The sequence below is a fragment of the Sus scrofa genome, chromosome 2 (genome assembly GCF_054392235.1).
Source record: "Sus scrofa isolate SSC_HxYL_T2T_F1_AM1 chromosome 2, Sscrofa_HxYL_maternal_Yorkshire_Landrace_v2.0, whole genome shotgun sequence".
In the NCBI taxonomy this organism is placed as follows: domain Eukaryota; kingdom Metazoa; phylum Chordata; class Mammalia; order Artiodactyla; family Suidae; genus Sus; species Sus scrofa.
In genome coordinates, this window is record NC_139384.1 from 48,612,869 (window position 1) to 48,622,676 (window position 9,808).

General features: G+C 44.0%; 1 long non-coding RNA gene across 3 annotated transcripts in view; it reads right to left on the minus strand.

Annotated features, from left to right (window-relative positions):
- Window positions 1-8,146, minus strand: part of LOC146405370 (uncharacterized) — a 105,026-nt gene extending 96,880 nt beyond the window's left edge. For 2 of the 3 annotated variants that reach the window (XR_014837273.1, XR_014837272.1), the window contains exons 1-2: window positions 7,981-8,146; window positions 2,948-3,040 (exon numbers count right to left, since the gene is read on the minus strand). This is a non-coding gene — a long non-coding RNA (uncharacterized LOC146405370). Of the gene's footprint in view, window positions 1-2,947; window positions 3,041-7,980 lie in introns of those variants that run through there. The other variant, XR_014837274.1, reaches the window with a different exon arrangement.
- Window positions 8,147-9,808: the final 1,662 nt, after the last annotated feature.

Sequence of the window (9,808 nt, forward strand, 5' to 3'; positions counted from 1 at the left end):
ATTGGCAGTGCTGAGCTAACCTCACTGGGCCCAGATGTGCTGATGGGGAGAGAGAAAAGACTTCCTGAAATACAAATTCACCCAGCCCACACCACTGTCCTATCTCCTCCTCTGGTAGTGGACCAAGAAACCAGGGCATTGGGGTGAATTTTGTATGAATAATGCATAATGGCCTGTTTTGGTTGTGGTTATCTTAACACTGACATTTCTCAGAATGACAGTGGGGTCAGGTTATTTCAGACACTTCAATTAAACTCGACAAATATATATTAAATACTTTGAGCATGGCTGCAAGTCACTGCTCCAGTTCTGCAGCACCTTCTGCAGAGGCTAACATAAAGAAAATTCCAGGTTTGTCCTCAAGAGCTTAAAACCCAAAGAGGGAGATGGAGAAAGAAAACAGAACTCAAGAAAAGGCAGATGGCGCTCCTGTTGTGGCTGAGCAGAAACCAATCTGACTAGTATCCATGAGGATGCAGGTTTGATCCCTGGCCTTGCTCCATAGGTTAAAGATCTGGCGTTGTCATGAGCTGTGCTATAGGTTGCAGATGCAGCTCGGATCCCAAGTTGCTGTGGCTATGGCGTAGGCCAGGGGCTACAGCTCCAATTTGACCCCTAGCCTGGGAACCTCTGTATTCCGTGGGTGCAGCCCTAAAAAGACAATGAAGGAAGGAAGGAAGGAAGGAAGGAAGGAAGGAAGGAAGGAACGAAGGAAAAATAAGGCAGAAAATGCAAATGACATGGAGAGGTGCCTCCAAGGATCCATGGAGGTTGACAGGAAATAGGATCATGCATGGATGAGGGACGCCTAAAAGAAATGCCAACTGAGATGTATTTGAAGAATGGGACAGCAACAATTTTGAGCACCAGTTATGTGAGAGACACTAGCATGCAACTTTGTGGTTTATCTCCCAAACAGGTTTCCATCCCCATGTAACTAACAAGAGAAATGAGGTTCTAGGAGGTTCAACAGAATACTTCAAACCACAGCTATTAGAGAATACAAGCAAAGTTGAAGCCAAGATATGTTTTTCCCTACAGCACCAAGCTGACTTCTCCAGGAGTAAAACTGGGAAAGGCCTTCAAATGTAAGGCAACAGCCAAATCAAAGGCATGAAGATAGCAAAGGACAAAATGTATTATGAAAACATGTGAAGCTTGTTCTCTAGTTAAATCTGTTGATCCAATTAAACTTGCAAGAAGACTGGAGTTTAGGCTTTGGATGCAAGATAAGAAGTTTCTACTTTTGCTGGCAACAGGAACCACAGAAAGTTTAGCCAAAATGACATGGTTGGAATAATGCTTAACCAAAGGACCAAGATAAATTGCTCAGGTGAGGCGAGAGTGGGAAGAAAGTAAAGTTTGTTTTCGTAGTCTAGAGTGGATATTGAACTCATGGGTAGGGTGAATCTGCCTGGCTTCCTCCTTCACATCACACACACTTATTCCATAGTTGAAACCACTTGATGCTTATCTGCAAGCTTAGAGACCTGTCTTGTTCTTACAGGTGTCAATGACCCAAGGGACCATTTCTAGTACCAAGGCAAAGGGTGACTCTGATGTCAGAGGCGACTGTTTCTGGCTCACATGAACATTCTTGGAGATACTTCAAAAATACTTCTTGAGAAAAACCTCATGAAATGCCAGAAATCCCAAAATCACCAAGAAGGGAATCTTGAATCATTTTGGTTTAATATTTAAAGAAAGAATAACTCTGTAGGGTAGAGAGTTTGGGGAAATATAAAAATATATATACATATATTTAAAGACTTATTTTTCATTCAATTTTTATTTGGTTAACTCTGTATCTCAGTTGAATGCACTCAGCTCCTAAGCCAGATATGCATTTATTTAGCACACTTAATTATTATTAGAGAATGAAAACAGATGCAATAGAAGCTCCCCAGTTCTCCTTGCCTCAACCCTTGTCCCCTTTCCTCTTTTTTTTCCCTGCTACCTCCTCCTCCCCAATCCACTAGCAGAGAGGCTGCAATGTTTTTTGTTGTTGTTGTTGTTTTGTGTCTTTTTGCCATTTCTTCGGCCACTCTCACGGCACGTGGAGGTTCCCAGGCTAGGGGTCCAATCGGAGCCATAGCCACTGCAACACGGAATCCGAAAACCTCATGGTTCCTAGTCAGATTTGTTAACTACTGAGCCACAATGGGAACTCCAAGGCTGCAGTGTTGTTTGTTTGTTTGTTTGTTTGTTTGTTTGTTTAAAAAAAAAAAAGCTCTTGAAAGAACAGTTCTAGGGTTGCACCAATGATCCTGAACAGGAGGCACAGTTCCAAGCACAAGTTTCATGGCAGTTAGTGATGAAAATGACTACCTGAGCCAAACCACAAGGACACATACCCATCTCTTCTCTCCGCCCGGTAAAACTACAATCCTACTTTGATTCAGAGTCACCTGGTCTCAGGAGCTCTCTGATGCACCTCAGCTGAGTAAAGCCTTTAGTCTCTACGGAGTCACAAACTACTTTTTTCCTTGACCATTTCTTATGTAAGTTAGGCACTTCATTAGGTGCTTTATATATACTTTCTCTAAAGGGAACCCTCCTACACTGTTGGTGGGAATGTAAATTGGTGCAGCCATTATGGAAAACAGTATAAATAGAAAACTAAAAATAGAGTTGCCATATGATCCAGTCATCCCATTCCTGGGCACATACCCAGAGAAAACTCTAATTTGAAAAGATATATGCACCCCGATGTTCACTGCAGCACTATTTGCAACAGCCAAGACATGGAAGCATCCTAAATGTCCATCAACAGGTGAATGGATGAAGATGTGGAATATATACAATGGAATATATACACACACACACACACATATATATATACAATGGAATATTACCCAGCCATAAAAAGGAATGAAATAATGCAATTTGCAACAACAAATCAATAGACTATAAAGAAAAATAAATTTGTTGTAAGGAATTATCTCACGTGATTACAGAAGTGGGAGGTCCCATGATCTGCCATCTGCAAGTTGGAGACCCAAGAAAGCCGTGGGTGCAGCTCCAGTCTGAATCTGAAGGCCTGAGAACCAAGGGAGCCAATGGTGAAAATCCCAGTCCCAGGGCAGGAGAAGAGGACTGGGCCCAGCTCAGCACACAGGCAGAGACTGAGCGCTTCCTTCCTCCCCTTTTTGTTCCATTCAGGTTCTCCCTGAGCTGGGTGACGCCCACCCACATTGCAGAGGGCAATTAGCTTTATTAGGTCTACTGATTCAAATGCTAATTTCATCTAGAAACATCACAGATACATTCAGAATAACGTTTAACTGAATATCCAGGCACCCTGTGGCCCTATCAAGTTGACCCATAAAATTAACCACGCAGACCACTAAAGACTCCCTAATGGTCAAATCCAATGGTTGTTTCTCAGCCTCCATCCTTGCTGAGGCTTATACGAATTTGATAGTGTTCATGTGTTTTATACATAGAATAGATGCAAGGGGATCTACTCTTACTGCAGCAGGGGAGGGGCCCTGACCCAGCCTCCCTTGTCTCTACCCTCTCCCTGCAATACTCCCTGAAGTGCCTCAGGGGAGCCTGAGTTCTGAGAGGCAGAGATTGAATGCCACTGTAGAGAGAAAAGAACTTAGGACTTGACAATAGGCTGAGAGGGGTTAGATGCTTGACACCCTCAAAGCCACCTGTGTAACCAATGGAAACCAATGGTTGGATTAATACAGAGTGGGGCTCTGGCTGGAAGACAAGGTGGGTCAGTTCAAGGGAACTGATAGATGGATAGAGGAAAAAGAGACAAGAGACTGACACCACCGCAAACTCGGACCCTTGAGGATTTACCTTCAAATTCAAACTCTTAAAAGAAAGCCCACACATCAGAGTGACTTGAATCCCCTATGGGCTGTGAGCTCTTCGAGGGTAGGGACCAGGATTCTCAGGGGAAGTTCCATAAACCCTTGATGGGTGGTCATACAATTGAAATCCACCCACATGTTGCACGCATTTTTCTTCTTCGGTGAAATCACACTGAGCTCTGAGCCCACAGCTTTTCATGGGTCCAAAGAGCAGCTAGGGTAGAGATACATATATGTATATATATATTTAGCCTTTTCCAGCCAGTTGCCATGGATATCCAGAAGGTAAGAAAGGTATCGACACAGAGTGAAATCCAACTTTGAAAAATCTTACACAATTGTAGAAAAGTTTGCTTATTTGTTGGATAGTTGTTAAAACATAAAAGTTTTTCACAGCAGATACTCTGTTTTGCTGTCAGAGGAATGAATAAACGAACAGAACGTGTGCTTGGCCTGGGGATTCAGAAAAAAAGATGGCCGTGTGGCTTTGCTTATTTCCTTACAGATCTCAGCACCTGTCAACTTAACTCACACAAATTCAGAGCGAGGCACTTTCTCTCCATTTTACAAGTTTTATGACAATGCTATCTATTTCCTGTCAAATTAGCACACTTCCCCTTTTTACTAGCCTTTTGGTTATGTAGATCTATAGATGATTTTAATTCTAGTGTCCTTGTCTTTATTAAACTGATACCCTCTATTGGATTAAATTGGGTCATAAAAATTGTATCACATTATTTTATGTAGCATAAATATAATGTCGCGTGTTCAGTGTACTGTCAAGTCTTGGTGGTAATGAATAACCGACTTTCATTGCCCGCTGAGAATGCTGACATTCCCTCCCATCCACAGCTGTGGCTGATACTAGACTATTTTCAAGCTGCACCATCTCTGCTTTCCCCTAAGAATCACCTGGTGAGACAATCACCTATTCTATTCCAATCTAATTGTATTGTCTCTCCACTGAAAAAGAAACAAAAAGAAAAAGGAAAATAAATTTACAGCCATCCCCCTCTTTGTTCATGACTTAGAGTCCCTAATGAGAGTTTTCTTGGTGATAAGAAATTGAATACTTTAAATTTGGAGAAAATGTGTGGTCTCTTGGTGAGTGACCAAGCTGGCGGCACCTGCTTCTTCAGGCTTCAGTGTCCTGTGATGCCTTCTGAGAACAGCATCCTAATAATCAGGGGCAGCTCCCCATCACTTAGCCAGGGTCCTCCTGGACTCAAAAGATTGAGGCCAAGACATAATGAGACAGTGTTCCCCTGGAGGACAAGTTGGAAATGGCAGAAGCCAGGAAACTGAGTGATTGCCAGTCTGGAAGGCTCCCGAAAGGCAAACTGCACAGGTGAGGCAAGAAATCTCCAATGCCCAGCCTGGCTGGAGTCTTTTGACTGGGGAGATGTTTCCTAAGGGAAAGAAGCATCCCCCTGTTCATCCTTAAGCTAGGCAGACAGTGGGAAGAGAGGGGAGTTAGTGAGCGCCCCCTTCTGAAATAAAAATGGATATTTAAACATCACTGAGTCTTGGAGTTCCCATCATGGCTCAGCAGAAACAAATCTAACATCCATGAGGATGCAGTTTTGATCCCTGGCCTCTCTCAGTGGCTTAAGGATCCAGCATTGCCGTGAGCTGTGGTGTAGGGTGGTTGTGGTGTAGGCAGGCAGTTGTAGCTCCAATTCAACCCCTAGCCAGGAACTTCCATATGCCATTGTTGTGGCCATAAAAAGCAAAAAAAAAAAAAAAAAAGCAAAAAAAAAAAAAAATCACTGAGTCTTTCCTTACCCATCTCACAAAGAAGTCAGGACTTTGGATCCAAGGGCAGGACTGCAAAGACACTGCAGAGCTCTTATTTCTGTCCCTGCCACTCTGCATCACTGTTGAGACCTGCAGTGAAATCCTTGAAACACAAAATGTCTAGGTGCCTGTCTGAGAGCAGGGAAGAAGCATAAAGTTGGATAACCACAGCCCAACATACATATGAGCCTGGGGAGAGACCAGGGGAGGCTGTGATGGAGGCGCCAGAGGGGAAAAGAGCAGCTAAGTCACTGGGGTTTGCTGTCAAGGGAAGAAAAAGGAGAGATGGGGGAGCTGGCCTGGCCTGAGAAGGCACCCTGGGGCAGAGTGTCAGACAGGCTCAGCCTAGATCTCCTGGTGGCTCACCCTTCCTAATCAGGGAGAGGGAGGAGACCATCGAGGGCCAAAGAGCCGCAGGTTCAAATCTCTGTCACTGTTGGCTGTGTCAGCGTGGACCAGTATCTTCCTTGCCCCTTTGTAAAATGGGTGTGATAATCATTTCAACCTCGTTAAATTTATGATGACTTTTTTTCCCTCTGGGCTTGACATACATTTTTTTTTTCAGAAATATTTAGTTCTCAAAACACATCTGGGAAAAAACAAAAATAAAAAATAGTTGGACCCCCTAAATATGGACAGTCAACTGGGTCCTGTCTCCTCTCTGAACAACCTTTTCCAAGGGCAACAGGGATGTCCTGTCCAGCTTGGACCCCTGACAGGAAGGGGTCCTGTGGGGCTCACAGTCCATGCTGTTAATTTCCAGTTAACCTCCCTTTCATTAAGGGCAGCAGGCTGTGTCATACCATTTGTCTTTAGACTGGATATGGTAGCATCTGGATTCTGAGGTTGCAATGTGTTCCCAGGCACGCCCCCATCTGACTTGAGAGGCTGTCGCAGACAGTGATAATAAAAGAAGGCAGCTCCCCAGGGAAGACAGATACTCCAAGGCAGAGCTGCCTGTGCCCCAAAAACATACAGATTGGACAGGATGGGAAAACAACCTGCTGGCACCCAAAGCAAAAACTGAGCTGCACTGGTCAGGCAGGTGTGTGTGTGTGTGTGTGTGTGTTGTAGTGGAGGGTAGGCATGGGGAGAGATACCTGGCCACTTCTCTCCAACACACAAGCCTAGTTCAGACCCTCCATCTCTATCTGGACTTAAATAAGAATCTCCTGTAAGAAATGAAAGGAAGGAGTTCCGTTGTGGCACAGCGGGTTATGAACCCAACTAATATCCATGAGGATGTGGATTTGATCCCTGGTCTCGTTCCATGGGTTAAGGATCTAATGTTGCCATGAGCTGTGGTGTAGGTCACAGATGCGGCTTGGATACCACTTTTCTGTGGCTGTGGTGTAGGCTGGCAGCTGCAGCTGCGATTCGACCCCAGCCTGGAAACTTCCATATGCCATGGGTGGGGCCCTTAAAAAAGAAAAAAAGAAATGAAAATAAAAGTAAAATACAGAACTTCCCATTTTGAGAAGAGGAGGAGGAGGCTCTGACAAGTAAAGGTGGCTGGCCAAAGGGCTCCCACCCAAGTCTCTTGTCTTCCCCTTGAAATTATGTTCCCTGCTTGTCTTGCCACTGATACCGTACAGACCCTGAAAGCTGGGTAGAGGGGAAGTAGAGCTTTATGATTCTGGCCCAAGTACGGTCTTAAATCTCTACTCATAACTTCATTAGCACAGCTGAGCAAGATGGAAATTCCAAGGAAACTTTACTAAATCCAGAGAGAGAACAGTAAAGAAGTAGTCCCCCAAATGCAAATTGCATAGAAATAACATGATTTCCAGAGTTTTTGAGGCTACAGAAATGCTGCCAGTCCCATAGGAACAGACATAGCCAGGTTTCCAGAGTCCACATTTCCATAAAGGTGGCAGGAAATTCCTGGCCTCAGAGAGCTGGCACACCTCACCAGCATGGCCACATCACCTCCTGCCCAAGTCCCAGCCTGGCTCCTTCAACAAGCACCATTTTGTTGTCCCTCGTATAGATTGGGTTCCTAGTATATACCGTATTCTCTCCAGTTTCCTTTCCAGGTGGGATCAAAAGAGGCCAAAGTGTTCATCACTCTCCTTGAGGCCACAGGAGACTTCTGTCTTTCCTGTCAAAGGAAAGGGGCTCTCCAGATAAGGGACAAGTGTGGTATTGACTAGGGTATGTCACAGGAGCAAAAAAGGAATGCCAGGAACACAGAGAGGAAAATCATGGGTCAAACTAATCGAAAGAAAGGCCTAGGACAGACAATAGACTCTTTATTATATTTCAAATAGCTGTTCTCCAGGAAGTCTTTATTCATAGGGACAGAAGAATAAATGAGTTTATGCTTGAACAGTTTTTCCTTGGCCAGTTCACTCACTTCTTTGCAATGCTCTTCCTGACATTTCCTCCTTGGCAATTTCCAAAGATGGCTGCTGCAAAAGCCTTCCCTCCCTGTGCATGCATGGCTCTTCACTCATTAAGAAATGAAGTTTTGTCTCCTCCCTTGGAATTTGGCCTGGACTTGTGACCTGTTTTAACAATAGAATGTAGTGAAATTGACATTCTAGGACTTTCAAACCCAGGTCTTAAGAGAACTAGCATTTTGCATGTCCTCCTCTTAGCAGCTATCTGCTAAAAGAAGGCTTACCACCCTGAGACAGCCATGCTCCGAGGAAGTCCAAGCAAGCCAGACAGAGATGCCACATGGAGGGTGACAGATGCCCAGCCAGCACCCAGTAGTCTCGGATGAATAAACAGACATGCTGTGAAGAAGCCACGATGGACCTGTCCCAGCAGACAACACATAAAACAGTTTCCCAGCTAAGCCAGGTTTATAGAATCATGAGAGATCATAAATTATTGTTTTAAACCATTAATTTTGGGGTGGCTTGCAGCAACAGAAAACTGAAACATTACCCTATGTTATAGTGAGTCATTATCACCTTCATACTATCTAGGGTTTTTTTGTTTTGTTTTGTTTTGTTTTGCTTTATAGGGCCACACCCACCCCATATGGAAGTTCCCAGGCTAGGGGTCGAACTGGAGTGGCAGCTGCCGGCCTATACCACAGCCACAGTAACACCAGATCTGAGCTGCATCTGCAACCTACACCACTGCTCACGGCAACGCCAGATCCTCAACCCACTGACAGGCCACAGATAGAACCCACATCCTCATGGATCCTAGTTGGGTTCATTACCACTGAGCCACAAAGAGAACTCCCTTATCTAGGTATTTTTGTATACACTTTTGTAATTGTTGGTTTGTTAACTGGTTAGTCTTCAAGATCTTAATGATAAGGTCAGTGTCTTAAACATCTCTGACTCTCCAAATTAGCAGGTGCTCAGTAATTAGTTTTAGCCATTAGACTGGCTAGATGGATGCATGCATGAGAGGTGACGAATATAGGAGCCCTTTTTCCTAAAGGAGCCAAAAGGAATAGTTGAGCTTAATAGTACCTTCCCACAAACCCTTTATTGGATATTTGTAGGAAGATGAAAGAATTTAACACAGATACAGAGAATTTGGAACCTGAGGGTGAATGAGGAAATTTCCTTCTATCAGTCAGCTTCCATCTCATCAGTGATGAAGAATGTATAGATATTTATTTAGGACAGTGATGGGACAGCTTGATGACAAGCACTCAGAAAGAGAAAGAGCCTGCGCAGACACTATGAGGAAGGTGTTAGAATGACTACACAGGGAGGAGTTCAGAGGAAACAATCTGACTAGTATCTGTGAGGATGCAGGTTCGATCCCTGAGGATACAGTTTCAATCCCTGGCCTCATTCAGTGAGGTTAAGGTTCTGGCATTGCTGTGAGCTGCAGTGTAAGCCGCAGATGCAGCTCGGATCCCACATTGCTGCGGCTGTGGCGTAGGCCGGCAGCTGTAGCTCCAATTCAACTCCTAGTCTGGGAACTTCCATATGCCGCAAGTGCAGCCCTTAAAAAAAAAAAAAAAAAAAAAAAAAAAAAGAATGACTACAAAGGAGAATGTGTTTGTGAGAATATTAGTCTTAGTCAAAGGTTGTTGAAAGAAGCTTCTAAAAAGGGGAATGATCTTCCTATCTAGGAAGAAATAAATGGATACAAATAAATAAATGAAAACCTTTCACCTTCCAGATAGAGACGGTTGAGATACAGATTTGAGAAAAATCAGTGGGTTGGCAGAAAAGTCAAATTGAAATGCCCAATAAAGTGAACTC